At 36.7% G+C, this 27,715-nt stretch overlaps 2 long non-coding RNA genes across 8 annotated transcripts in view; one reads left to right on the top strand and one right to left on the bottom strand.

Moving 5' to 3' along the window:
- The window catches only part of LOC144300369 (uncharacterized), a 165,671-nt gene that overhangs the window by 10,766 nt on the left and 127,190 nt on the right, over positions 1-27,715 (bottom strand). The window lies entirely within an intron of this gene.
- Positions 1-27,715, top strand: part of LOC144300368 (uncharacterized) — a 112,570-nt gene that overhangs the window by 10,545 nt on the left and 74,310 nt on the right. For all 7 annotated transcript variants that reach the window (XR_013366962.1, XR_013366961.1, XR_013366960.1 and 4 more), the window contains 2 exons: positions 3,812-3,977; positions 16,842-17,017. This is a non-coding gene — a long non-coding RNA (uncharacterized LOC144300368). The remainder of the gene's footprint in view (positions 1-3,811; positions 3,978-16,841; positions 17,018-27,715) is intronic.

Below are 27,715 nucleotides of genomic sequence, written 5' to 3'. Positions count from 1 at the left end.
GGTGTATTTGAAATATAAACCTCTTATTCTTAAAACCAAGAAAAGCTTAGGAATTAGGATTTAGTACCAAGCAGTGGTTAGGATAGAGATATAAGCCAAGAAAAAAAGCTAAAAAAGCTCTTTTTAGGAAATAATTAAAATTTCAGATACCGTGGATAACTGTTTCCCTGACACAGCATTTTTTTTTTTTTTTTTTTTTTTTGGCAAGAGTGAATCAGAAGGAATCTATACCGGGGCTCATGTGACAGATACTATCCTTATGAAAACATGACAGTTGTATTAGTCTGGGTCCTCCAGAGATCTAGAACCAAGACACACACACATGAGTATGAGATTCATTATAAGGGATTACCTCATGCAATTATGAAGGGAGAGAAGTCTCAGGGTCTGTAGTCAGGAATAGTTTCAGCCTCATTCAGACTCAGAGAGAGCCAGAGAACAGCATAGATTCTCCACCTTTTTGTTCTATTTAGGCCTTGGATAGATTGGATAAGGTCGGTCCAATAAGGGATGGCATTCTGCTTGCCTCAGTCTATCTCAGATGCTAATCACCTCCAGAAATACCTACATGGGCATACCCAAAATACTGCTTAAGCAAATACATAGGGACCCCATGGCCCAGTCAAGTTGACATATGAAAATTACTATCACTGAGGTTCAGGGATTTTCTACTTATCAAGCAGCAAAACCCTAGCCTACTTCTGCCATAGAGTTTCCAGAATTTTGGCACACTGTGTTAAACTCTCTAGGAAGGAAACAACAACAAAATTCCTCTGATGAATCAGACTAGTTGAGGAGAAAAATCTCAAAAATTATCAAAGTATTCTCTCAATTGAACCATCATAGCAGATGATCCTCCAAAGAACATCATTATTAACAAGCTCCTCCGTGATTCACTCTTAAACATGAGTTCATAGTCAAGGATCAGGAGGCATTAGATGGGAAAACTCTAGATTTAAAGAGATAGAATCAGAGCAATTTTAAAGAAACATATAGGAGGCCAGAAAAGTATCATTAAAAATCCATTATCAAAGTCAATCATAAGAAAAGGTTGTATTGAGAGTGAGTGAATGTGGAAACTGAAAACATGATGAAAATAAAAAAAGATAAGGGAGCAAAGGCAAATGTAAGAAAGTCTCTTAGTAAATGTAACTAAAAGAAACTGGTGGATAACAGAAATTGGTGGACATTAGAGAATCAGTCCAGAAGTTACATTTAAGTAACAGGAATTCCAGAGAAAGCCGACCAACAGAGGAAAAGAAAAAAGGATAATGAATTGAATTGTGCCCCCTTCAAATTCATATGTTCAAATCCCAGCCCCTAGTACCTCAGAATGTGATGTGTTTGGAGACAGAGTTTTTGACGAGATTATTAAGGTAAAATGAATTCATATAGGTGGGCCCTAATCCAAAAGGACTACTGTCTTTACAAGAAGAGATTAGGACACACAGATACACACAAAGGAAGAACCACGTAAAGATGCTGAAAGAAGAGCATCTGCAAGCCACGGAGAGCGGCCTTAGAAGAAACCAACCCTGATGATACCTTGATCTTGGACTTCTAACCTCTAGAATTGTAAGGATATAAATTCCAACATTCAATCTACACAATCTGTGGAACTTTGTTATGGAAGCCCTAAAAAAACTCATACAAACAGCTCAAGAAATTATCTCACATCTGAAATATGTGAATGTTCAAATTAACAAATTCACCATGTTCCAATACTGTTAATGAGAGAGAAAAAAAAAAGACTATGACAAGAGACTTCCTAACATTAGAAATATAAGAAAAGATCCAAAAAGCTACCAAACAGAGAGGGCACATTCACAGAATTGGTTAGGAATTAGAACTTCATAAGACTTCTTAGAAGCAAAACTGGATTATCCTTCAAACATGAGGGCAAAGATGTAGATGTGCAAAACCTCAAAAAATTTACCATCTCTGCACCCTTTTCCATAAATTACTAGACACACTTGATCAAAAAAGAGAAACTGAGAATAAAGAGGCTATAGGATATAGGAAACTAGAGGATTAAACACGAGAGAAAAGTGAAGAAATCACACAGAGGCTAATGAAGAAGAGCTCAGGATGAGGAATGCAGAACAAACCTAGAGGAAACACAATCTAGGTCAGAAGACAATGTAGAGGATGCTAAGAGTATGTGTTAGGCCTGAGTGCACTGAGAGGATCTTACACTGCAGGCAGAGAGTGTAGGAATGAGGTAGTGATAGGTTCATTAAAAAGCTGAACAAATGAAAATTACATCAGATATTAGCTCTAGCTGAAACAACCTGTTGTAAAAGAAAATGTGGTGATGATTCTGTTCCAACATTTACATAACCACATCAAGTAAGAAGTCACTATAGTATAATGATTGGGAGGAGAGGGAGCAAGATGGAGTAGGGTTGTTTGTGGTTTTGGGGTGGGAGGCAATAAGAAAAATAGCGTTTCTGATGGACAGTAAAAGGGACTTGACCAATAGAATGCAAACTTGAAAAAAAAAATCAAGAAAAATAAAGAATTTAATTTAGAAATTGAAGTTAAATACCAAAGGAAAAGCTGAGATTTTGAAGTGACTATCACTCAGGAATTGGAATACAATGGGGATTAGGAAACAGATGATAAGTGTTCAACATAAAAATTCTCAAAGAACTATTTGAATTTTTTGAATGTATACCTGTAGAATATTGGAAAACAAATAAAATCCAATTGTTCAATACAATTTACTGAATTTTTTTTTCTATTTTCTACTCTTTCTGATATGGCCAAGTCACTTATTAAATTATTGTTTAGAATGCTCTTTTTGGGGGGTTATTTGTACTGCCCTATTGTTACAATTCTATGATTGTAACAATATCCAATTTTTAAAAATTGAGGTATAAATGATGTAAAATATTGTATCTTTTGCAGGTATAAGACAATAATTTGATATTTATAGACTATAAAATGATCATTACAATAAGTCTAGATAATATCCATTACCACGCAGTTACAATTTCGTGTGATGAGAACTTTTAAGACCTGTCTTAACAACTTTCAAATACACAACACAGAATTGTTAACCCTAGTCACCATGCTATCAAACTACTTTCAAGATTATGATTCACAAAATATGTTGATATTGTGCAAAAGTAGGACTCCATCAGAATCCTTTCTAAATGGCTGGGACAATTCTTATCTATTGTCCCTTAGATGAAAAAGGAGTAACATTTAGATAGTATTACCTAATATCCTCATTTTTAGACTCTTTGCAGGTTGCTCTTTCTTTATTCTTCAAGAACAAGACATCCACTTACACCCATTTCCTGTAAAACCAGGTTTCTGTGCATTGTAGATAAAAGTTGTCAGAATTTCATTAAGTGATTATACCCAGATGCAATAGTCAACCTTAACTAGCACTATGGACTCTGAAATGTTATTATTTTCATAAACTCCATATATCGCTCCAGTCATTTACCAACTTCTTAATTTTCACAAGCTGTTTCCTGTATGTTATTCCACACTAATGGCACTGCCTCATATTCACCTGTTTCTCTGAATGATGAATTACTTCCTACTATGTTCTTCATATGTATCTTACCTCTTCTCATATATTGACCCTTTTCTTTTTGCTTTTCATTTTATTTTCCTATAACTAATCCCAAGTGAAAATTTAAAAACATTTAAATATCAATGTGCTCAATTCTACATCATTTATGTCAATGTACACAAAAAAATTAATCTCTGGAAGCCAAGTCATATACCCAGTGCTTAGAAAATGAATTTTCTGGGTGCTAACCAAATGATAAAATCGTCATTTTGCCTTCTTCAGGTTCTATATTGTTTGGGCTATGGCAGTTTGGCAGTAATGAGAACACTTTCGCCTTCACAGTACTGTCAGCAGGCAACGTCAGCCTACAATCCCTTGAAATCACCAATCAATTAGCAACTGCTCTGTGAACGACTGAATTCTGCTCTGGAGAGGTGGGATGGCACAGGTACGGAGCATGTAAGATAAAGACTAGAGTTGATTATTCAATATGGGAAATCATTGGTGTGTAAAAGTAAGATGGAAATAAAGCTGATGCTATTTGTGACTGTCATAAGGTTAATAATTATTATTGTAAAGTATGCCTCATATCATCCTTTAAACCTTATTCTCTCTTTGATAATGCAGCCCCATTATACAAATTGAGTCTTGTCAATCTATAATGAGGTAGTAGATTTCTGTGCTTTCACATTGCACTAGAATTCCACTTCAGTGATACCTTGAAGCTGGCTCTTATGGCATCCTTGAAGTGGGTCCCCAAATATTGGCTTGAATATCAAGAGCAAAAATCATACATGTAGGGGCACCTGGGTGGCTTATTGGAGCATCTGCCTTTGGCTCAGGTTGTGATCCCAGGGTCCTGGGATCAAGTCCCGTAACAGGCTCCCTATGGGAGCCTCTTCTATGTCTCTGCCTCTCTCTGTGTCTTGAATGAATGAATGAAAATTTAAAAATATCTTTAAAAAAATCATACATGTAGCTATTGAAATACAGGTGTGGCAGCAGGGTGGTTTAGTGAGTTGAGCGTCTGACTCTTGGTTTCAGCTCAGGTCTCGGGGTCATGAGAACCAGCCCGGTGATGGGCCCTGCGCTGGGCATGGAGTTGGCTTGGGGATTCTCTCTCTCCTTCTGCCCCTCTTCCACCTCCAGTGCACACATGCATTCTCTCTCTCAAATAAATCCTTAAATATAGGCATAAAAAACAATGCAAGTTTTAATGAAACACTTCTTGCTATTTCAGATAATAAGACATTAGTTCTCAGTAATTGTTTTGATAATTTATCCATATCAAACAGGTTCATTTGTCCTCATTTAAACACGGATTTTAATTCCCTTGCAAAGATTCTCATTATATTTTCAGAAAAGGAGTAAAATAACAGAGCAGGACAACTTTCATATATTTTAGGACTCTGCTTGCAAGGCCTTTCTTGGGCCTATTATCAGACCTTTGCTAGCTAAAAATCATTTTACTTGAGAGCCTAAAATATAAGCCTGTGCTATTTCCCCAGTTGATTTATAAGGTGCCCGTGCAGTAAGAGCTGAAATTGCTTGCCCCTAGTTCTTCCAGTTTTCGTCAGGAGATCTCACGTTAGTCAGTAGCTCGATCATTCTCTCTGAAGTAAATTAGCTCAAATTTTGTTTTTTATTTTTATTTTTACTCTCCTCTAAATGCTCTCTATTTTACCCTTTAAATTCTGGATGTTCTTTCAGGGCCGAACTCTAGAACCACCTCAGGTAATACGGATGTTGAAAATGTGGCTTTACAAAAATCTCCTGACTTATAGACTTATAGGCTAACTTTCTTCATTATGAACTAGAAAAGGCAGGTGAATGGGATCTTCCCCATGTGTACTTTGAAAGGCTTGCCTCAAAATCTTGTGCTGATGAAGAGAATATATTGACACCACTGAATCATGACCATAGCCACGGTCTTATGTACAGTTGGATTTCAGTAAAAGTATTAAAGTGAGCACGTGAATGGAATCAGCATTACAGAGACACACTGAAATATGAGTTTAAGCAATGGAGCCCTGCCACGCCGTGCTGGGAACTAGCAACTGATAAAGAACATGAGGCACTCTTTCTAACAAAGGCTGTATGCAGCCCCTAATTTATTATTTACACCATTTCTGTTTCTAGAGACCACTTAAAATAAAGGCCCATATGTAGGAAAAACATTAAAATAAGGAAAGAATAGGAGTGCAGTAAGTCATATCTGGGGTGGGGAAGATTCATATCCGGGTGGCTCAGAGGTTTAGCTCCACCTTCAGCCCAGGCCTGATCCTGGAGACCTGGGATTGAGTCCCACGTCAGGCTCCCTGCATGGAGCCTGCTTCTCCCTCTGCCTGTGTCTCTGCCCACCAATCTCTCTCTCTCTCTCTCTCTCTCTCTCTCTCTCTCTCTGTGTGTGTGTGTGTCTCATGAATAAATAAATAAAGGCTTTAAAAAAAAAAAAGAAGGAAAAATGAAGAGAGGGGAAAACTGTTATACTAGAAACACTAGGCTAATTATATAGAGCCATACGTTTAATTCAGGGGCCTTCTGGTAGCCAATGCAAAAAGGGAAACCAATGGTTCTCACACTTTTCATTTATTTATAGGAAGTATATGTATTCTTTAGCCAAAAACAAAACAAAACAAAACAAAACAAAAAAACCCACATTTTTTCCTAGTACTCACTTTTCAGAGGAATTTATTTCATAATATCCCTATGTAAGGAATATTGAACATAGTGGCACTTTTTTTAAATTTAACTTGCCAACATGCAGTATATCGCCCAGTGCTCATCACATCACGTGCCTTCCTTAATGCCCGTCATAAGTGAGACCTTTAACAGCAGTATTATAAAACACAAAGGTACAGCTTTAATGTGGTCATCATGTGAAACTCCAAAGGCAAAGAAAAAAAAGTAAACTAGCATAGTTGTTGAAACCAAACGAAAGGCATAGTTCAGGCATTCATTTTGTAGCTACCACCGTTTGGACCTACACTTTTCATCCACAGTGCTACTTTTAAGGTCTGAAGGATATTAATACATGATGTAAAAGCGTATTAGCAAACTTAAGTTTTAATAACTCTGACATTCTAACTCTCCTTGATATTTAGAATCTGAAAAAGCTTATATAAATCATCATGTACGTTGTATATACATGTAGGTGTATATATATACACACACACACACACACACAAGTACATATTCATATAATCTCTTTAGCCATTTTGGCTTTTTAACCCCTATGGTCACAAAAAAACTGAACTTAAACCCTGGAAAAGCAGTAGACAGGAAAACAGTGCAAGTCTTCTCAGAAGAGATTTGCTGTTTAAATTAAAAACAAAATATGTCTTTTAGGCTGAAAATGCAGCACCTATACAAACAATGATGAATACACATAAATTCATTTTGATTAGCACTTTCACACCAAATATCAAATGATGCTGAGTAGATAGGGCCTTTTAAGTATTGCCAGATGTTTCTAATCAGTATTTATCTTTTTAAAAAATATACTTTACTAAGAGATCATATATTAACAGGCAGCTGGAGTATATCTTTCAAACTCAATAAGCCAAAGAACTGCTTCCAGCTGACATGTCATAAACTGGAGAATAAAGTAAGATATAAAGCAATGCTCAAAAGAAAATATATACAACGTAACTGTATTTCTGCAGTTGAGATAATTGTCACTAATTTTTGCAGTAAGCTCCCCTTAGTTATCCTATTGCTTAGCACTCAACTTTAGTGAGCCCAGACACATAAACCTCATCACAAATGTAAGGATAGGAGTCACAGGGAAATTTTCCAAACAGATTTAAGATGGTCAGAAACTCAGTCCAGTTTGGGAGAAAGAAAGTTCAGGTGAAAGACAAGAATAGTGGTGAAAGTAGATCTGGGAAGATGAGCCCCTTGGAGAGTCCTTTGTAGTTAGTGACTGCTACGTGGTATCAACTATTTCCACTCAATTTTCCCTCCCCAAATAGACTAAATTTGACTTTCCAGACTAACTCGATATGCATATGCTCATTATTACTTACAAAGTAAACTTAGGAAGAAAAACTTTTCCTGTATCCTTTCTTTTTCCTAGTACTATGACCCATGTAATGAGCTGCATGCCCATCACATTCCTCTCCCCAAGAAGGGGAGACCCAGGATGTTGAGTATTTTCTTGTGAGTCTACTGCTGTGTTAGATACTTTCATCTACTAGCTTAATTAATTCTCAAAAAATTAAAATGAGGGTACAAACAGAAAGAGGATTGCTTTCGGCTCAGCATCTCGGAGACACAGAGTTGACATTATTTCCAGGTCTTATTTGTAAAGGATGTCATTCCTACTGCGCTTGGGCATCAGACAATATGCCATATAGATTCATAGAAACTGAGATAAAATGAAATTCCACGGTTTATGCAAAGATGATTCAGGAGTGTAGGGGCAAATTCGGTCAGTTGTAGCACGTATAGATAGACCCATCCACTAATCAGCAAATTAGTAACATACAGAATTTCTAAACAGTTTTCAAGCTTAATTTATCTCGATTCACCATCCAAATATATAATAAGCATTTTCTTCTCTGAAAGAGTCAGCGGCCCTATTAAATATTTACATAAATCTACCATTGATTTACATGAATGTATATTGCTTTCGTAAATAAAATTGTCCTCTGTTGAAGACTAGATTGGATTTGAGACATGCTGTGCTCAAGTACACAATTTTGGAGACCTATTACCTGCTCTGAGAAAATCGTAAGAGCTTGGAAACAGCTCAAAAATCTTGCAGCTGGTATAGATGGATTATAGCATTCTGGCACCCACCCATCTTCATCATGTAAAGATTTTAAATTACAGGAAGGCTCATGGGTTAAAACATCTGCTTTTGCATGGACATATTATAACAGGTCATCACATGGCATGATAGCACCTGTAATTGGCAGGGTTAAGGCTGGAGATCCATAAAGTGTTGACAGCACTGACTCCCTCTTTGGACCCCCATCTTGTTCAGACCTACACAATGACCTCCCTTGGGATTATGTGTTCCAGGACTGTTGGAGGTTAATGTATGCCCTGACCAGCACGTGGGAAGGCTTGTGCTCATCTTTCCTACACTGATCTTCCCTACACTGACACACAGAAGGCACCACTTTAGATAACCACTTTTGACCTCTGCCTCTAGCTTTATAAAAAGTTATAGATTAAGGTCCAGACTTGGTGGAAAATAGCTGCATAGCACCTGGATCATTTGTCTACTCAATCCCTCCTGTTGGTAAATTATTCTGAATAAAATTCTGTGTAGGTGGTATGGAGTGGTTTGTTTTGCTTTTTGGTTTCAAAGTGCCTTCTTAGTCTGGAGGATACTTTTCTGTCCCTCCTTCACCTTCTAACAAGACTATCCATAACACCTCATATGCAAAACCACTCTCCTGTTCTTAATACCTCTTTCTTCACCATAGATTACTGCAGAATTTGAAAAGTAGAAAACTTACATATTAAATAATGCACCACCTACAATGAGATCATGTTGCTGAACTATACCCTTTGAGTAGAACAATGTCAGAAATGCCAGTACTTCAGGTTTTAAATGGTATATAAAATACTACAATGGAATAGTATTGCTAATTTTATAAAATAGGTTTAATTAATTACTGGGAGACTTGCTACCACAGAGAGGGCATACAAACCTAAGGGCTCTAAAAAGAGTGGACGTCATCTGTACTAAAATCCTTAACAGCCCTTGCACCTTAAAGACTAGCCATGCCCTACCAAGTTATTCAATAGTTGTTGCTACAAACATCTAAACACAGGCAACTTTACTAAATTAAAGCAAAATAAGCGATTTAGCTTAATGTAAATACAAATCAAATTGTAGAATAAGTATCTTGTCAAAAGACACAGCAATGATTGCAGCTCCCAGAATGACAGTAGCGCTTATAGAATATATTCTATTCTTTTTTTAAATATTTATTTATTCATGAGAGACAGACTAGAGGCAGAGACATAGGCAGAGGGAGAAGCAGGCTCTCTGTGGGGTGCCCGATGAGGGACTCGATCCCGGGACCCTGGGATCATGATCTGAGGCAAAGGCAGACACTCAACCACTGAGCCTCCCAGGCACCCTCTATTAATTCTTTATCTATATCTTCTGTTTTAGAATATTACCAAATTACCTGAAAAACTGTTTTCAATAAACAATTTAAAGTATTTCTTGGTTGTCAAGTTGTGCTGAGCGTCTCAAAGAAGTGGCAGTGTCTACTTATGTGGGAGTTCTAGAAAGCAGCCCTTGAGTCTAGAACATGTTAACATGGTCCCCTAAAATGAGTTATCTGCTGAGAAGGCAGCAAAGGAGTAAATCATAGACAGAGACCTTGTCTAGGATAGCACCTACATTTAAGTTAGAGCCCAAGAGAGATCAGAACAAAGTAGATGAGAAGCCATAAGGCAAATCAAAATGGCAGTTGCTAAACAGATATAACCTGGTGTTCATCATACTTTCCTGCCTTTATCCCATAAACCATTTCTCATAGTAGTTATCACTTGTCTATGACTTTGGCTATTCACTAAACATAGTACCATGTCCACCTGCATATATAAAGATTAAATAATTATTTGTTGACTGAATAAATGGTTGTAATTTGGGGATATAAAAAAAATTGCCAACCTTGATACTAGTGGATGAAAATGGCTTATAAGCTACACAAGAAGAGAGCATCTATAGCAAAATTCAAATAGCTCTGGGAACATATTCACGGTTGTACTGTAATGAGAAAAGGGCCCTTCTAAAGCATGCTATACGTAGGTGGTATCCCAATAAATAACTAGGAACAAGAAGAGTATGCAAAAAGAACTAGGAAAATCTTTCATTCATCTCTATTCCTTCCGTCATTCAAAATGTGCATTCACATGTGCTAAATGCCCATCGGATCCATAACATTATACCATATGCAAAGCATATAGAAAAAAAAAAAAAAACTCAAGAGAAAGGTAAATCATCCTTAAGATTTAAATAGGGAAATGATATTTACATATGAGGAAGTGATTTTGACAAATAGCTACCTTCTAGAAATTTAAAAGATTTAGCTGACATGAAGACTGTACATAATACAGTTTTAGGGGTGACTTTCAAATCTCCTTTTTTTTTTGTACATGTGACTACTTTATGAAATAGTCTGAAATCTGCAGTATTTTCCTAAGGTGTACTCAGTTTTGAACCTCTGAACTGCTGAGCTTTGCCATTTGTTTTAAAAATTGCTTTTGCTAACATTGATGAAATCACCTGAAAAATTTACTAACAACTCCTGCTTCCTTTGCCGAAGAAAGAAGTGAAAAAATATAAGCTACCCAGTAATTTGGAAATATAATCTCATGGTGTGTATATTTTCCAACACGAGTCAAATTTGGGTAAAATACAAAAAGAATACTATTTGTCCTATTCGAGGTCATCATCAATACATTTTATATATTTAATTATGGTTGGTCACTGTTTCATAGACTGAGGATAGAATTCTGAAGATTTTTAGTCAATATTAACTGACCATTATTTACATCTCCAATGATTGCAATTTTTTTTAAGGCATCATCTTGGCTTGCATTCAGTCTCTTTAGGAATTTTCAGATAATATTTTAAAATAACTTTTTATTTTATAAATCAATTATCACTAAGCAAACTAATTCAAGAACACCAAACATTATAAATAAAGACATGAGGAGCTGATTAATGAAATACTGACAGGAAGAGAAAGAAGGGGAGCAAACATGTGTCTTAAAAGGTCTTATTTAAACTATCTTTTTATATCCTTCTACTCTACTGTCCTTTTTTTGTTCTCTGCCATAAAGATCCATTTTACTGCATGATTTCTTATGTTCTGCGCTTCCACTGAAGTGTGTAAGTATCACACTTGGATATAAATCTAACTGTTAAAGTAGTTTTTATAATTAAATTGAGCTCGTTTCTCCTCATTCCCCCTTAAGTCACTCCTGGAAGGTAAAATGATCAGAATCACAGTCTTGGAATAGACTAAAGAGCGTGGAGATTACAACCTGCCCCACCTACAGAAAATAGGAAACAAATGTACACAGGTGACTAGTCATTAGCAACACAGCGTATAAATATCAGAACACAGAATGGATTCAGGGACTCCTCAAGTGTCACCCAGTAGGCTTTCCAATGCCATATTTCAAAAGCTGTGGCAATCTTTCAGACATCAGAGTGAGAATGATGTCTCAAGGGGTTCTAGAAATCAGATCCCCTAGGTCTTGATCATTAAGTCTGTGCCCACTTATGACTTTCAGATACCTCATGTATCTTGTCACTTTTGGTAGCACATGTGGCTTGATAAAAGTCAGATTTAAGGAAACACAGGGGCTTTTCTTCGATCCAAGTGGTAGCTCCATGCCAGATTCTATTGGCTAATTGTAATCGAGATAATTCACCACTCAGACATGCACAGATACTTAACATCCATCTATTCCATTTCCATCGACAATGACAAGGGAATGATATGGCATAGAAGGTAGCTGTGTGGAGGAAGGAAAATTAACTGAAGGAGGGAGGCATTGCACTCTTTAGGTAGCTGCCAAAGGCATATGCTAGTTTTGGCTGTCCAATACTTCCCTTCCTCTGGCAAGAGAACCCTAAATTTCTTGGGAAAAAAATTGCCAGAATGGCACTCCATGACTATTAAGACCCATTTGACACCCAGCTCTAAAAGGGGACATATGAACCGGGCCCTACTCACTGTAATTCAGAAATGGGAACACGACCCCCTCTGGATGGAGGAAGAGAAATCCCAAGACCATTTGCAGATCTTTTACAAAAGACACACAGTCATTCCACTAAGTATGGTGAACTGGTCACATATAGATATGAAGCTGTTTCTGGAGATCTTTTCCCCAGATAGAGAGACTGAGAATAACCTAATGGAGAAAACAGCTGAAAGATGGAGAGAAACTGTGTTCTAACAGTACCACTTGGGCCTACTGCACACGTGAAGCCACATCTTCTTGTGGGCTCTTTGCTTCCCAGGTCACTCAACACATTCATTTCCTATCTCTGTTCCTTGCCCTCTAGCCATTTTTATTTAAATTTCTGTTGCCTCCAACTAAAATGGTCCAGGCAGATAAAAAGGCTTCTTTCTAGATGCCTAAGTTGATATCAGGAAGGGACTTAGGCTTCAGAGATATTTTAGCCTTCTACCGAGCTGTTCAAGGCACCAGTGAAAACATACTTTTATCAGTACATCAAACACCTATGTTATTCAACAGTCTACACTGAGCATTTGAATCTCCTAAAAATATGCCACAGGGTATGGAAATTAAAATAAACCATGACACCGTGACACTTCACATTTCAGGAAACAATACTAGAGAGAGTGAGAGAGGGAAGAGAGAAGAAAACTCCCAGAAGAATAAACCGGTTAAAAATTAATTTTACAATAAATGCCAGCATGTGATTTTGTTACATAAAAGATCAAACACAACAAAGACAAAAAAAAAAAAAAATCAAAACTCTGCCTTGCTCAGTAGTTTGTTGCTCTGGCTCACCATCAAAGGTATTTAAGAAGAAAATCCACTGCATGTTTTAAAAACAACAATAAAAAAAAAAAACCTGACTATAATGACAAAAGAATACGCATCTAGGCAGGTATCATCTAATAACTGAACAGAGATGTGAAAGATTGTTCGGTGCTCCTAATGTAATCATTTCATTTGCTCTGGTCTACAGCGGTCTTCTTGATATTTAGCATCAGATATTTTGAGGGGGAAATGTTCTAGCAGGAGTGCAGGAAAGTGTGAGATGTCTTTTCAGGTGGTAGAAATAAAAGCTGAGGCTGGACCCCTGTTCGGCCTGCATGAGATACTCAATAACCGTTGGCTTCTCGCCTGAGCGCAAACCCAGAGTGGAGCTGTGCCAAACCACAAAGGCCTAAAACACACACCACGAGGCAGAAAGCCCTTGTTGTCTGGTAGCCACCTTTCCGGACCACCTGCTGATGACCTTGTACCAGTTGTCAAAGTCCTCACATTCTGCCTCATTTTTCCCCAAAGTCCTGCCCCCAAAACCAGATCATGGAATCGTCCCCATTGAGGCAGAGGTTTGTAAATGATGCTTCTCAGAGCCCAGGTTCCACAGTCACCCTGAGGGGTGCTATGAAAAATGGGAGTGAGACCAACAGGAAGGGCCTTCAGGGTTTTTCTCCTGTCCTTAAACAGAGCTATGGAGCTTTTACCTCCTATATTCAGAGGGGACCCCCTTAAAATATTCATGGGGGGAAGGAAGGAGATGGTTTTACTCTTGCTGCTATTATTGAAAAAAATAAATAAATAAAAAGCTGCAAGCCCACTGTACCTGAAGATGAGAACATAGGCCGTGGCGTGGTATCTTACATGAAACAATCCTATTTTAGGAGCAGAAAATGTTTTCATCCAAACAAATTATTTGTAATGATGAAATATTGACATGAAGATGATAAAGTGCTGGATTCATGATTCTCATATTCTTTTGTTTTTCTTTTAAGACTTCCTTTTCCTCCCATCTTCCTTTCAGCCGATCCATCCTTTTCCCTTTCTTTTTCTCATTTTTTATTCTGCCTCTCTACCTCTCCATTTTTCTCTCTCCATGTTTTCGTTTTTCTTCCTTATTTTCTTCATGAAGAATTAGGACTCATTCTGGTAATTTATCCTATAGATATGCAGGATAGATGCCACTTAACTTATTCTCAAGGTTTATAAGATCTCAGAAAGAGAAGGGAGTTTTTCATTAATAGAGAGTTATTTAGGGGAAAAAATATTAGCTTAGATTAAAAAAAAATGTATGTCGCAGACCTTTACAACTGCTTTTTCACTGTTCCACTTCACTTTCCTTGTCACCACTTGAGTGGGAGACCTAAAATTAAACTTGATTCTGTTGCTGTCCTAGTTAGAAAATGTTTTTGGCTCCATGTTGTTTATAACAAAAATATATACATTGCTTCCCCAGACATTCAAGGTCCCTTTACCTTCATCCTACTTCTTTTCCAACCTCATATCCTGCCGCAATGTGCTATGTTTATACCAGATTGAAATGATCTCTGATGTGTAAATTGCCTTTTCAGTATTGACAGCTTTGCCCTGAACAAATATTCTGTGAGTAGAGTTAGCCATCATGTCCACCTACCTTCAAAGGGACAAACTTAAGACAATATAAAATTTAAAAAATCTGAAAATTCTTAGCATAAGATTTTATTTAAACCAATTATTGTAGGAAGTTTTTCCCCCAGCCTTATTGAAATATTGACAAATGAGATTATAATATAATTACAGTGTAAAACATGATTTGATTTACATATATATTGTGGAAAGATTCTTACTGATGAATTAATATATCTACTACATCATATATTTAACTTTGGGGGGCCGTGAGAACACTTAAGTTCTACACTCTTTGCAGATTTCAGTAACACTGTATTACCAGCAACTGTCACCATGTTGCACATTAGAACCACAGAACATTTTTCCTCTTACAACTGGATGGTTTTTACCCTTTGACCAACATCTCTTCATTTCCTCCTCTCTCCAGCTCCTGGCAACCAACTTTCTAGCCTCTGTTTTTATGAGTTTCCCTTTTTTTTTTTTTTTTTTAGGTTTTACATATAGATGAAATTGGACAGTGTTTATCTTTCTCTGACTTATTTCACTTTGCATAATGCCCTCTAGGATCATCTTTGTTGTCCCAAATGGCATCATTTTCTTCATTTTAAGGCTGGCTACTATGCTGCTGTGTTTGTCTATGTGTGTCACATTGTCTTTATCCGTTCATCCATCAGTGGACATTTAGGCTGTTTTTATACCTTGGCTATTGTGAATAATACTGTAGTGAACATGTGATTGTAGATATCTACTCAAGACAGTGCTTTCATTTCCTGCAGATATATACCCACAAGGAGGATTGCTGGATTATATGGTAATTATATTTTTAATTTTTGGAGGAACCTCCATACTGTTTTTCCACAGGATATCATTTTACATTCCCACAGGATAAAATGGTTCCCTTTCCTCCCCATTATCATTAGCATTTGTTCTTTAAGCTTCATCTGTTAATCAACAACCTAATAGGAATGAGGTAGTGTTGTGGTCTTGCTGTGCATTTCCCTAATGATTAGTAATACTGAACTCCTTTTCATCTGTTAGCCATTTGTAGGTCTCCTTTGGAAAGAAACAAAAAATATCTACTCAGGTCCTTTGTCCATTTTTAATTGAATTATCTCTTTTTTGGGGGTTTTTGTTTTTGCTATCGAGTTGTATTAGTCCTTGCAGGTTATTGATATTTGCAAATATTTTATTTCATTCCATAGTTGCCTTTTCATGTTGCTGATGGATTTCCTTGTTGCACAAAAGCTTTAGTTTTGTTTTTTGTTTTTGTTTTTGTTTTCCTATTGGTGTCAAATTAAAAAACAAAACAAAACTATTTCCAATGCCCATGTATAAAGCTTACACCTCCTATGTTTTCTTCCAGGTCTTACTTCTTAAATATTACATTTATTTGAGACACAGAGAGTGGGAGAGAGAGAGAGAGAGAGCACGAGCCATGGGTAGGGACAGAGGAAAAGGTAGAAGAAGCAGACACATATGGGGCTTGATCCCAGGTTCCCGAGATGATGACTTGAGCCAGAGGCAGATGCCCAACTGACTGAGACACCCAGGTGTGTCCTTTCAGGTCTGTCTTTTAACAAATTTACTCACTTCTAACATATTCACAGTGTTCAAACTAATTGCCTCACCTTTACACCAGTGCTTAACACAGCTATTTTCAATAAAGAATGGGATGCATGTGTACAACCAAACTACTTTAGAATGGAAAAGATCTATTCAAGGAAAATAAAAATCAATCTGCATAACTAATACAATGTTCAGATGATTCCCTGAAACTGCAAAGGTAGCAGTAAGAAAATCTGAGCAGCCTCCTCCCACCTGCATAAAGGAAGAAAGTATCTTTTACTTCCTTCATCTTTCGTAAGTGCCACAATGACACTCTTTATGGAGTGTATGGGTTTGGCCCTCCAAAAGGTAAAAATAAAAAAAGTGAGTCTTTTCAATACAAAATATTTGACTTTCATTTACCCGTTAGTAAAATATAAAGATTCCTGTTTGTAATAGCAAAGAGTTTCCTTTTTTTTTTTTTTTTTAAGTTTGACAGTTTAGTGGCAAATTACTAGATGCTTTTGAAGCAAAATTTAAAAATTCACAGAAGTCTGGACATTATTTTCAGCGTCTTTATTATTCAGTTTTTTGATAAAATCCAGTTGGCTTTTCTCTATATATATAAAAATGAAAACTTTTTTTTTTCCTACAGAAAAACTTTTAGATAAAAACTGATGGGGCAGTCTCACTTGAAGGGATGGCTTCCTCTAAAGACCAGCCGTATCAGTGAGCTATTTAGCTGATTCCAAAAACAGATCACCCGTGCTCTCCAGTACTTAGAGATATCCAAACCCAGAGGAGATGCATTTTGTTTGCCCAAGGAGACAGGTTAGTGAATCTGTTTAATATATTAAGTACTAAAACCTATACAAAGATATAGTATGTAATTCTATTTTATTGCACAGGCAAGAGAGAGAAGAAAACGTTAATTTAACCACCCGACCTCTTGCAGAATTTATCGACTGTGATACGATAAATTAAGTGTTCTCCCTGTTTCTCTTCAGTTTCATTTCCTCTGCTTCCAGTAGTGTTTCAACTTAACCTTTATTATTCAATAAACGTTCAGAAAAACTACTTAGCTACCGGTAGGGAAATATTAGGAAAGGGGGAGATTTGAGCTCTGAACATTTTATAGTTCAAGATAGTAGAAGGTCAAAGAGACACCAACAGTAACACAAATAACTGTCCTAGGCCTTAAAATCAGGGCAACGGCTAGAGATTTCAATATTGTTCAGGGCTATGGACTTGGACAAGGGAGTCTTCAAGAAAAACATCTTATCTGCTGAGGCTAATTCAGTTGAAGGAAGTTTAAGAAGTAATCTAGATTTCCTATTGTAGTAAGCGACCTGGCCATCAGATTAAAAACAAAAAAAATCCTAAAGAAACATTATCAAAAATTAGAATATTCTAGGACCCTGCATGTTAACTGGGCTCACAGAATTAAGCTCATCACCCCGTCACCACCACACACGCACAACTTTTTATTTGCAGGTAACATTTATCAGCAGTCTGTACTTGTGGGAACTAGAGATATGAAAGAGTCCTAAAATAAATTCCATCATAATATCATATCTGACATTTATTGAGTTTTTATGTACTATTCTAAGTGCCTTACAAGGCTGACCTCATTAATTCTGCACAGTTCTCTGTAGGTGTAGAGACCTCTGCACTTTGAAGCTCAGACAGTTGGTTAAGGAAGAGTTAGTATTTGACTCAAACTCTTGCTCTTAACAAGAGGCATCTGTAGAGACAAACTGTATCTCTGGAGCTAATCCACAGCTAACCAGAAGATGGCTTTTATGCAACACATGAGGATACTGAATACAAAGAATATTTTAGTCATCTCTCAAGATTTCACAATCCATACCGGTAAACAAGAACCCTGGTACCAAGACTCAATCTTTCTGATTTGAGGTTGAACTGGTTTTAGCAAGTCAAGCTGACATTTTATTAGAAATTAAACTGCCTCCACATGAGACTGAAATCAACTGGCACTATTGCCTCAGTCATAACTTAGGCTAGAGTATAAAACAATAAATTTCTTAGAAACGGAGCTATCTTCATCCCACATTGACTGAATTGAAATACTACTGAATTCATCACCAAAAGATTTAGTAATACATTTTTGTTCCATCTTTTTGACCCTGAATAGGTAAAATTGAGTTTAGTGTTCTTTTAATTGTAGAACTATGGCTTGTGATTAGGTTACAAAATAATTTTTGTTACCATAAGTATCAAATTTTAATCATATCTAAGTAGAATCATGGAATTTTGCAGTATAGTAATAATGAAAAAGAGTTGTTCAGACCCTTTCATGCTTAAGTCAGCCCAAATGAAAAAAAATCCCATAATGGTCTTATGAACCAATATCATTATGCATTACCCGTTTTGGTAAAGCTTTAGGAGCCTATTTATCAAAACTTATGTAATGACTCACCCAATGGTTATAGGTCATTCTTTTTAAAACTTGATTCTTGGGGTGCCTGGTTGGCTCAGCCAATTAAGTGTCTGACTCTTGATTTAAGATCAGGTCATGATATTAGAATTGTAAGATAGAGACCCTTGTCAGACTCCATGTTGGGTATGGAGCCTGTTTAAGATTCTCTCCCTCTCTGCCTCCCTCCCTCCAATTCAAAAACAAAAACCAACCGAAAAACATACCACCCCCCCCCAAAAAAAAGAAAACTTGATTCCCACAAAAAGGCTAATTCAAAGGGATACATGCATCCCAATACTTATATGTTTATATTTTGGACACAACCTATATGTCCATGACTGATGAAAGTATAAAGATGTGGCATGTATGTATATGTGTGTGTGTGTGTCTATGATGGAATGTTACTCCAACCATAAAAAAGAATGAAATCTTCCCATTTGCAATAACATGGATGGAGCTAGAGAGTATTATGCTAAGTGAAATAAATCAGAGAAAGACAAATGCCATATAGTTTCACTCAGATGTGGAATTTAGGAACAAGAACAAATGAGCAAAGGGACAAAGAGAGAGAAAGAGAGAGAGATGAGCAAACCAAGAAACACACTCATAATTTTAAAAAACAATTGATCGTTACCAAAAGGGAAGTGGGTGGGGGGGATGGATTAAATAGGGCACTGGTTATGATGAGCACTGGGTGTTGTAAGGAAGTGTCGAATCACCATATTGTACACCTGAAACTAATATTACACTGTATGTTGGCCAGAATTTAAATAGAAACTTTTTCAAAAGACCAACTTTGTTCTCAAGGATTATAAGCTTTTTGAGAGTAACCAAGTACTAAGCTGGTATGCCAAATTTTGGAGAAGTATAGGCAATTCAGAATTTTTTTTTTTTTTTTTTTTTTTTTTTTTTTTACAAATTCTGACCAGGGTGAAAGGATGTGATATGGGTGACACAAATCACTTAGGTATTTTTCCTTTTTAAGAAATGTTTTCCTTGGGCAGCCCAGGTGGCTCAGCAGCTTAGCGCCACCTGCAGCCCAGGGTGTGATCCTGGAGACCCAGGATGGAGTCCCATGTTGGGCTCCCCTGCTTCTCCCCCTGCCTGTGTTTCTTCCTCTCTCGTTCTGTCTCTCATGAGTAAATAAATAAAATCTTAAAAAAAAAAAGTTTTCCTTAATACAATTATAGAAATGGAAACTTTGCCTCCCCAATTATAGCTGACCAAACTGATCATAGTGGGTAAGCTTTCAGAAACAGATTTTTACTGAGATATACTAAGATATTCCTTATCTACAGAGCTCTTTATGTGTCTTGGGGAGACATTACTCTCTCCGTAATGAGAAGTGGTAATAAACAAACTAACTTGCTCCTCAGATCCCTTCCAATATCTCTAGAATAGAGGGGGTCATCACTTCGAAAAATATTTCCAGACAACCCAAATTGTATTCCAGGAGATATGTGAAAATCCTGAATGTACTGAGTGCTATATGTTAGCTCTAAATTAGTGCATGTATGTATTTGTGTGTGTACATATTTTTTCGATCACTTGATGCTTACGATGATCCTAAAAATGATGCATTATCCTAAAGAGGACAGAAAGAACCTAAATTAACTTTACCAAGAACAAGGGAAGAGGCGATTGATAGTCTCTGGAAAATCCACTAGGGCTGAAGTGAAAAGACTTCAGAGTCTTTCTAAATGTAGGTTTGAACCCCATTCTCTACCACTTCCCAGCTGGGAGGCCCAGGCCAAAGAAAAAGTGCTTTTAGGAAAGGATGCCCAGAGTAACTGTGACATTTGAGAAGAGCAGGCCACAGAACATCTGTTCAAAATAGATGTGTATAACACCTGGCAGGAAAATTCACTGGGGATTAAAATCCTTTTAGAAAAATTTCAGCAAAATGTCATTTATGAGTTGTTTTCCTCAATCGCTCAACTCCATGGCAATAGGGATTCTGGCAATGTCAAAATAAGTACAACTTTCAAATGAAATTAAAATTGCATTTTTTCGTCAATTATATATATTTGGAAAGTGGTATTTTTTTTTTAACATGGCTTCTGACCACAGCAGCAGCTCCTTCACTGGTAGATAAATGTTTTCAAGAGCCAATTTCTTGAAATGTTTGCCTTTCAATGGTGTTACCCATCTGCAATCATCATTTTCTTGAAAATGCTGAGAGGCATACCCTTAATTGGTTAGCATTTTACCTTTTCCCTATGAATTCTACTAGCTGCTTAGCACATTGAAGAATATATACCAAAAATTGTTAGAATTTATCTGCTATTCCAAAATAATTCAGTTTTGCTTCCTGGATTGTTTTTTTGGAATATTCCTCTATTCCATTGCCACCACCACTGCCAAAGGCAGAAATACAGTGTTTCTTTTCCAGGAGCTCTAAGCAACCTGAGAATAATGACTCATTTCTCTCCCCTTAGTTTTTGCTATATAAAAACTGCTAAATAAGAGTTTTCTGAAGAAATAAATAGCCTATCATTATTGAAGCTGATGGAGGTCACCAGCCTGGTTATCTATTAAACAAAGTAATTTAGAAAACAGCATGAGAGAGCTCCACCCAGTGAAAGCACCAAGGTCAAGCCTCTTAAGCAGTTGGGTAGCTGGCGTGGTTTTGAGGTGTAGTTGTGCCTCATCTTCCTTATCTGTCCCTCTCTCCCAATTCATGGCATCTCCAACTTTATCCCAGAGAAGAAAATCGTGTCGTAAGATGAGAGTTTAGCCTTGGTTATCCTTAAAACCTAATCACTTTTGTGTATGTTTATTCAAGGTCCTTCTCTCCTAAGTACTGCAAAGCAAAATCATCAAACTCACGTTGAAATTTCAACATTAGATAATAACTAGTTTATCTTCACAGGGATGGTATGTGCTTTCATCAAAGACCGAAGGACACTTGATTTCCTTTAAGTGAGAATGGGATCTTTAAGAGTGAGATTTCTGGCATTAAGCAGCTGCTCACTCTTTCTATCTCAATGGAGCATATTCCAGGAAAGGGCAAGTACTTATTGCTTATCTACTGAACCAACTTTTGCCAATAAAGACTTGAAAACAGGGCAAGGAAGTTTTCTAGATTCAACCTAATTTCATCCTAGGCATTCATTTTTTTACCTATCAAGAAGTCAGTGCTGTTACTCACTGTGAAATAGACACATTAGAAAAACACACAGGGATTTGTGAGGAGAGAAATGTGCATAATGCTTATAATATCAGACAAATGAGACTGAGCAACGAGACTCAAAATTTACTGGGACTCCTCTGTGATTGGTATTTTGTATCACATAGCAGATGTAAAGTAGATATTATTCTGATTTTAAGCTAGAGGAAACACAAGTGAAAAGGCTAAATAATGGGCCTCATTTCTCTGGAGGAAGATAATATAAATAAGTATTATATCTTTTTGGTGTGGTTTTGAAAATTGAATGGACAACAAGCAATGCTGCATAACTATAAGACACATACAAATGTGATTTAATCCATATTTTAAAAATTTCATTTAGTTCTTTACCTAAAGGAGAATAAACGATGAAGTAAAAGATGAAATGACCACAACTGAAGTACTCTCCTGCATACATTATGGTTTGGCAGCTCATGATCAAATGTACAGTGATGTGCTTAAAAACACAGGACACGGGGATGCCTGGGTGGCTCAGCGGTTGAGCGTCTGCCTTCGGCTCAGGACAAGATCCTGGAGTCCTGGAATCGAGTCCCACGTCAGACTCCCTGCGTTTCTGCCTCTGTGTCTCTCATGAATAAATAAATACAATCTTTAAAAAAAAACAAAACACACAGGACACAATGTCAATGGTTTGGGTCAGAATCCCAGTTCTAGCTGCCCCATTTATGTGCTACAGGACCATGCATAAGTTACTCTTGACTTCAGTTTTATAATATTAAATGGGGTTGGCAAAATCTCTCATAGGTCTCTTCATTTTTATTTTATTTTATTTTTTTTATGATAGGCACACAGTGAGAGAGAGAGAGGCAGAGACACAGGCAGAGGGAGAAGCAGGCTCCATGCACCGGGAGCCTGACGTGGGATTCGATCCTGGCTCTCCAGGATCGCGCCCTGGGCCAAAGGCAGGCGCCAAACCGCTGCGCCACCCAGGGATCCCTCATAGGTCTCTTCAGAGGCATGTAGAGACTTTGGCATGTGGTGACTGTAAAACAAAGAACAGATCTTAATATAAATGTATGTTTATGTTGCTTAGTAAATTTTTGTGGCTGTAATCTCTTTGTGCCTTTTTAATATCAACATATTCAATATAAAACAGTCATCTGTTGACTCATTAGGTATTAAATGGTAAAACCTATAGAAATATATATATAACTTGGGAATAACCAGGTGGAGGGTGGGATGTGTTTGCATATGAAAGAGACACCTTATAAATATACAGGCTGAATGATATTCAATGAAATAAAAAATATAATAATGTAATGCAATAGATATGTTATACCAGCTTTACATTATAAAGTGACTTTTTCCACAGCTAAGGGAATATTTCACAACAAATTACAATTGATTGTTCCTGCCACAACCAACCAGGCCACTGAGATGGGAGTGAGGGAGAGATTCTTTCTGGGAGGACAGTGATATATCTATTTCTCTCTTGTATACTTGTTACTTCTAGTCTTATTGTATATTTTCCTTATACCTCCTTAACTCTAAGTTCTCTGAAGCGTTTTTATCTGATGTGCCCTTTTATCCACCACACTTCTTAGCACATTGAGAACATCTATAAATATTCAAATAGTAACTGAGAAATCAAAGTACTGTTGACTTGTTCATTTACTGTAGAGCTTCTCAAATAGAGAAGAGAGAAAGAGACCTTACCTCTGAATAAGCTCCCTTTACAAATAAGATATAACTCTTAAGGATCAAGGAAACCTTTGAAGCAAAACAGAAAACTTAGAGGCTATAAAGGAAAAGATAAGGCACATTTGACTGCATTGAAAAATGGAATTTTTTGTATGGCAAAACAATTAACAAAAAACATTAGAAGAGTGATCATTGGAAAAATATTTAAATCTGTGTAGCAGGTGGATTTGCATCTATAATATAAAAAGAGGCCTTACACTATGTAGGAATGTAAAACAGGAAAACATAAGCAACAATGCTTAAAAGGAAATCCATGGATTAGGAAAGGGTTGGGCTTCAATAATAACTAGTAAAATGCAAATTTAAGCAATCACGGGCTATCACTTTACCACTGACACTGGTAAAATATAAAAATGCTAACACTCATAGCTAACGGAATATAAGGGAAATACGTGGTCTTCTACTGCCCATGAAAATAAGAATACATAGAGCTTTTGGAAAAAGAAATCTAGCAATACTACTAAAATTAAAAGCACACACGACTTTCCATCCAGTAATCTCATTCTTGAAAATTTATCTCGTTAAATCAAAATGCTAGTACACAGCAAGGGAGTTTATGGCATCAAGGTCTTTAGGGGCGAAACAAAACTGAACAGCCACAAAAACCGAGAAATACATTGAAAGCTACCAAAGGGGAATAGTTTGATAAATTAGGGTATCTTCATACCACAGATGATTAATAACCGTGCCTGTTAGAAATATTTCTGTGCATATTTTAAGTGATAAAAGCAAAATGTAGGTAAATGTACATATGGAACAATTTACATAAAGCAATGCAGACAAGAACCATATACATACACACGATAAACATGATTTTAAAAAAAGGGGAAATAAATGTATTCGATGGTTGTCGATAGTGGAGGGAAAGGGGTAAGGTAAGGAAATCACAAAAAAGCATTTGTTGTGGTAAACTACGTGTCTCCATGCTGTCTGCAAAATGTTAAGTAGAAGGACTAGGTTATTTTGAAACAAAAATTTAAAATATTTACAGTTAAAGGGCTCAACCAAGATACAGATTTCTAAAGAGAAGAGTACCCAAGATTCACATTCCCCCCAGGAAGCACTCAAATCACATGGGCTCTATACCCAGGATTCCCAAATAAATTTCTAAACTGTGCCCATAAATGAATGGTCTACACATTTAGAAGCCGTAGGCCAACACCACCACACATATCTACACACGCAAACACACGCATCCACCACAGTCCATTATGCCTTTCTGCAAACACTGAAGCAACGTGAGGCAGTTGTCTGCCTCCAAGGGGAATTAGTTTTCCTCTGGAATAAAAGTAATCAATTGAGCTTGATTTATTTCCCCCCAACTCTAGTCCATGTTGTCACACTTGTCGCTCTTATCTGGACACCGTGCTCTGTAACACAACCTGACAGGAGAGAACTGGAGTTTAATTCTGGACAGCTTTCTATAGTAATTGGTTAGACAGGGAGAATAAAGGATCTCTTATTCCCACCTGTCTGCAGTGCTACAAATAACCCCCCAAATGCAAGACATCATTTCTGGAAGGGTACAAAGTGAATGTCAGACTATCTTATAAGACTACAAGGGTGGGGGAATGAATTATGGGCAATGGAGAGTTATTTGCCAAGTGATTTCTTTACCATTAAATTCACTGAGACAGGCTCTTGCCTAAAACATTCACAAATGTCACAGTAAAATGTGTTGACAGCTTAGACAGAGTAGCTTTTACTTCATTGTCATACAGTAAGTCTTCTCAAATATTTTTTTAATCAAATACTTTTAAGTTGATGACTGCTTCTTTTCTGTAGGTAATTGTAAAATGTGGACAGAAATATTGGGAAAACTATTGACCAAAGTATTATGACTATCCCCACCATCCCCAACATTTAAATCTTACCATGGCAAATCTTGCACAAAGCTATTGAAATAACAACCAAAAATCCTTAAAAAAAAAAAAAAAAGGCAAAAAAAAAAATCTTGATTTTTTATGCTTCACTACATGAAACTAGAATAAATCAATTGCTTAGACAACCAGCAACTATTTTAATGTTGAAATCTCAAAGGAATAAAGAAATCTAAATTCAGCTCATCATAATCCACACCAGTAGAGGAAAATAATATATGGGTAATCAAAACCACAAATGAATGCACATTTGAGTGTTGGGAGCTTTTTCAATGGAATTAATATTGACATGTTATAAATGCATGTACCAGTGTACACAGGCATATCCAAACACACATTCTGTGACAGTAGATTGGGATGTTGGTGGAAGTCGATTTGGAAAGTAAATCTGCTGTAAGTTATAAATATAAACAAACATGAATTCTCATTTCCATTTATATAAAATAAATTCCTATAAAATGCAGGGATTCAACTTAAATTTAGAATAATGTAATATTTGAAAGGTGGCTTCAGTGAATATTTGAATGAAGAAAGTAACTCAAAGTTATTTACATTTCAAGTTTATGGGTAAGAGGTTTCTAACTTATGCTCACTTCATTTTTCGCCATCATGAAGTCTCTCTCAGGAAAGGAGAAAAATCCTATGCAGCCACATTTTTTAAAAAATAAAATGCAATGACTATCACAAAACCAGGGACACATGGAATGTACCAACTATGAGCTTTGTAGATGTGCATGCGTGCACACACACATGCGCGGTAGGTGGCTTCGTCAACGAAGTTACAGAATCATTATGGAAGATGACACACATTCCAAGTCTAGAACTGCGATCAATGATTTCTCACTACCACCTGCAGAGGAGTGCATGGCTCTCTTGTAAATACTTCCATTGAGTCATAACCCATCTTTATCAATTCTCGAGGTACTCCATGTAACTCAGCCTCTCCACCCCAAATGTCACCATCATCCTGTAATGTCCACAATCTATGTCTAAGTTAACGATCAATCCAATTCATAGTTCGTTTTGTTCCTTAATCCCATATCTAATGTTTTTTTTAATTTCTATATCACTTCAACCAAATTTCTTTCATCTTTAGCCTTCCTAACTTTTAGGAATATTTGACATTGATTTTTCCCTTTTTCTCTTGGCTTCATGACTGTCCTAATTTCTTTTCAGTGTTCGGATCATGTCTTTCTAGTCTCCTTTACGTGTACTTTTCTTGCCCACCCTTCAATGCCTCTGTTCCTGTGGGCTCTCCTCTAGATTCTATTTTCTCTAAGAGAGATCACCTACTAAAAACTACTATCTCTGTCCTATCCAAACACAAGCTTAGACCAAGTCTCCTCATGAGCTCTGCCTTCATATCCTGTATATCTTTGATTCCAAAATTTTGTCTAGTTTAAGATGTACTGTTTTATCACTAAAGAAAAACAAAAGCTTCATAATTGCAGTGTTTTCTTATTTAACCAGTGTTTTCTTAATGTTTATCATGTATTTTAATATACATTTTAGACTTTCATAAAATTATTTTATCACATATCAATATTGACGTGTAAAAATTCCTAGTGAAATTAATCAGTTAAAGAATCCTAAAACCTTTTTCTATTTAGACAGCTCTGAATCATTTTTTAGACCTCAGTTTTTTTCATACAGCATCATCTTTGGTACTAGTAAAAGTACTGGTAATGCAGCAGTTTTTCTAAGTACTCCACTGTTGTCTCAGAAATCTTTTTCCATACTGCTGACACTTTCTTGCAAAGTTTGACACCAACACCTTGAACTTAGAAGAAAAGGTCCTTAAACAGTTCTTAAGGCAACGACCAGAATGCAAATTTCTTTCACATGTGGCCTTACACACTTTGTTGCCTGAACCACTAAGGGGCTGTAGATATCCAGTCATGGCCATGGCAATAGCAACTAAGCTCAATACAACAGGCATGACAGCCATGAAGAAACACTGCTTGAACTGAGATTCTAAGACATTCTCTAAGATGTGTTTCAAGAACAAAAATGCAAAACTTACCAAAACATGTGCCCCAAAGTCAATAAAACAGGTATTGGTTGCTTTTTCCACCTTCCCTCTTAGTATATTTGAAATCACCACACAAAACCTGCTCCTCTGCTAACTTCCTCTACCAGGGTAAATCATTCCTTCATCTACTCAGATGTTCATATGGAAACCTATTATTATCCTTGGCAGCTTTTTCTCTCCTTCTAGGTTACAGTCAGGCTTTTACTGATACCTGAAATGAATTTTCTTCTTCCTATTTCTACTTACACTACCCCAATCCCTGGACACTACCCTCTCCCTCTGACTA

Source organism: Canis aureus, chromosome 28 (genome assembly GCF_053574225.1).
Source record: "Canis aureus isolate CA01 chromosome 28, VMU_Caureus_v.1.0, whole genome shotgun sequence".
In the NCBI taxonomy this organism is placed as follows: domain Eukaryota; kingdom Metazoa; phylum Chordata; class Mammalia; order Carnivora; family Canidae; genus Canis; species Canis aureus.
The sequence above is the reverse complement of the archived record's forward strand: the minus strand, read 5'-3'. Positions and strand labels throughout refer to the sequence as shown.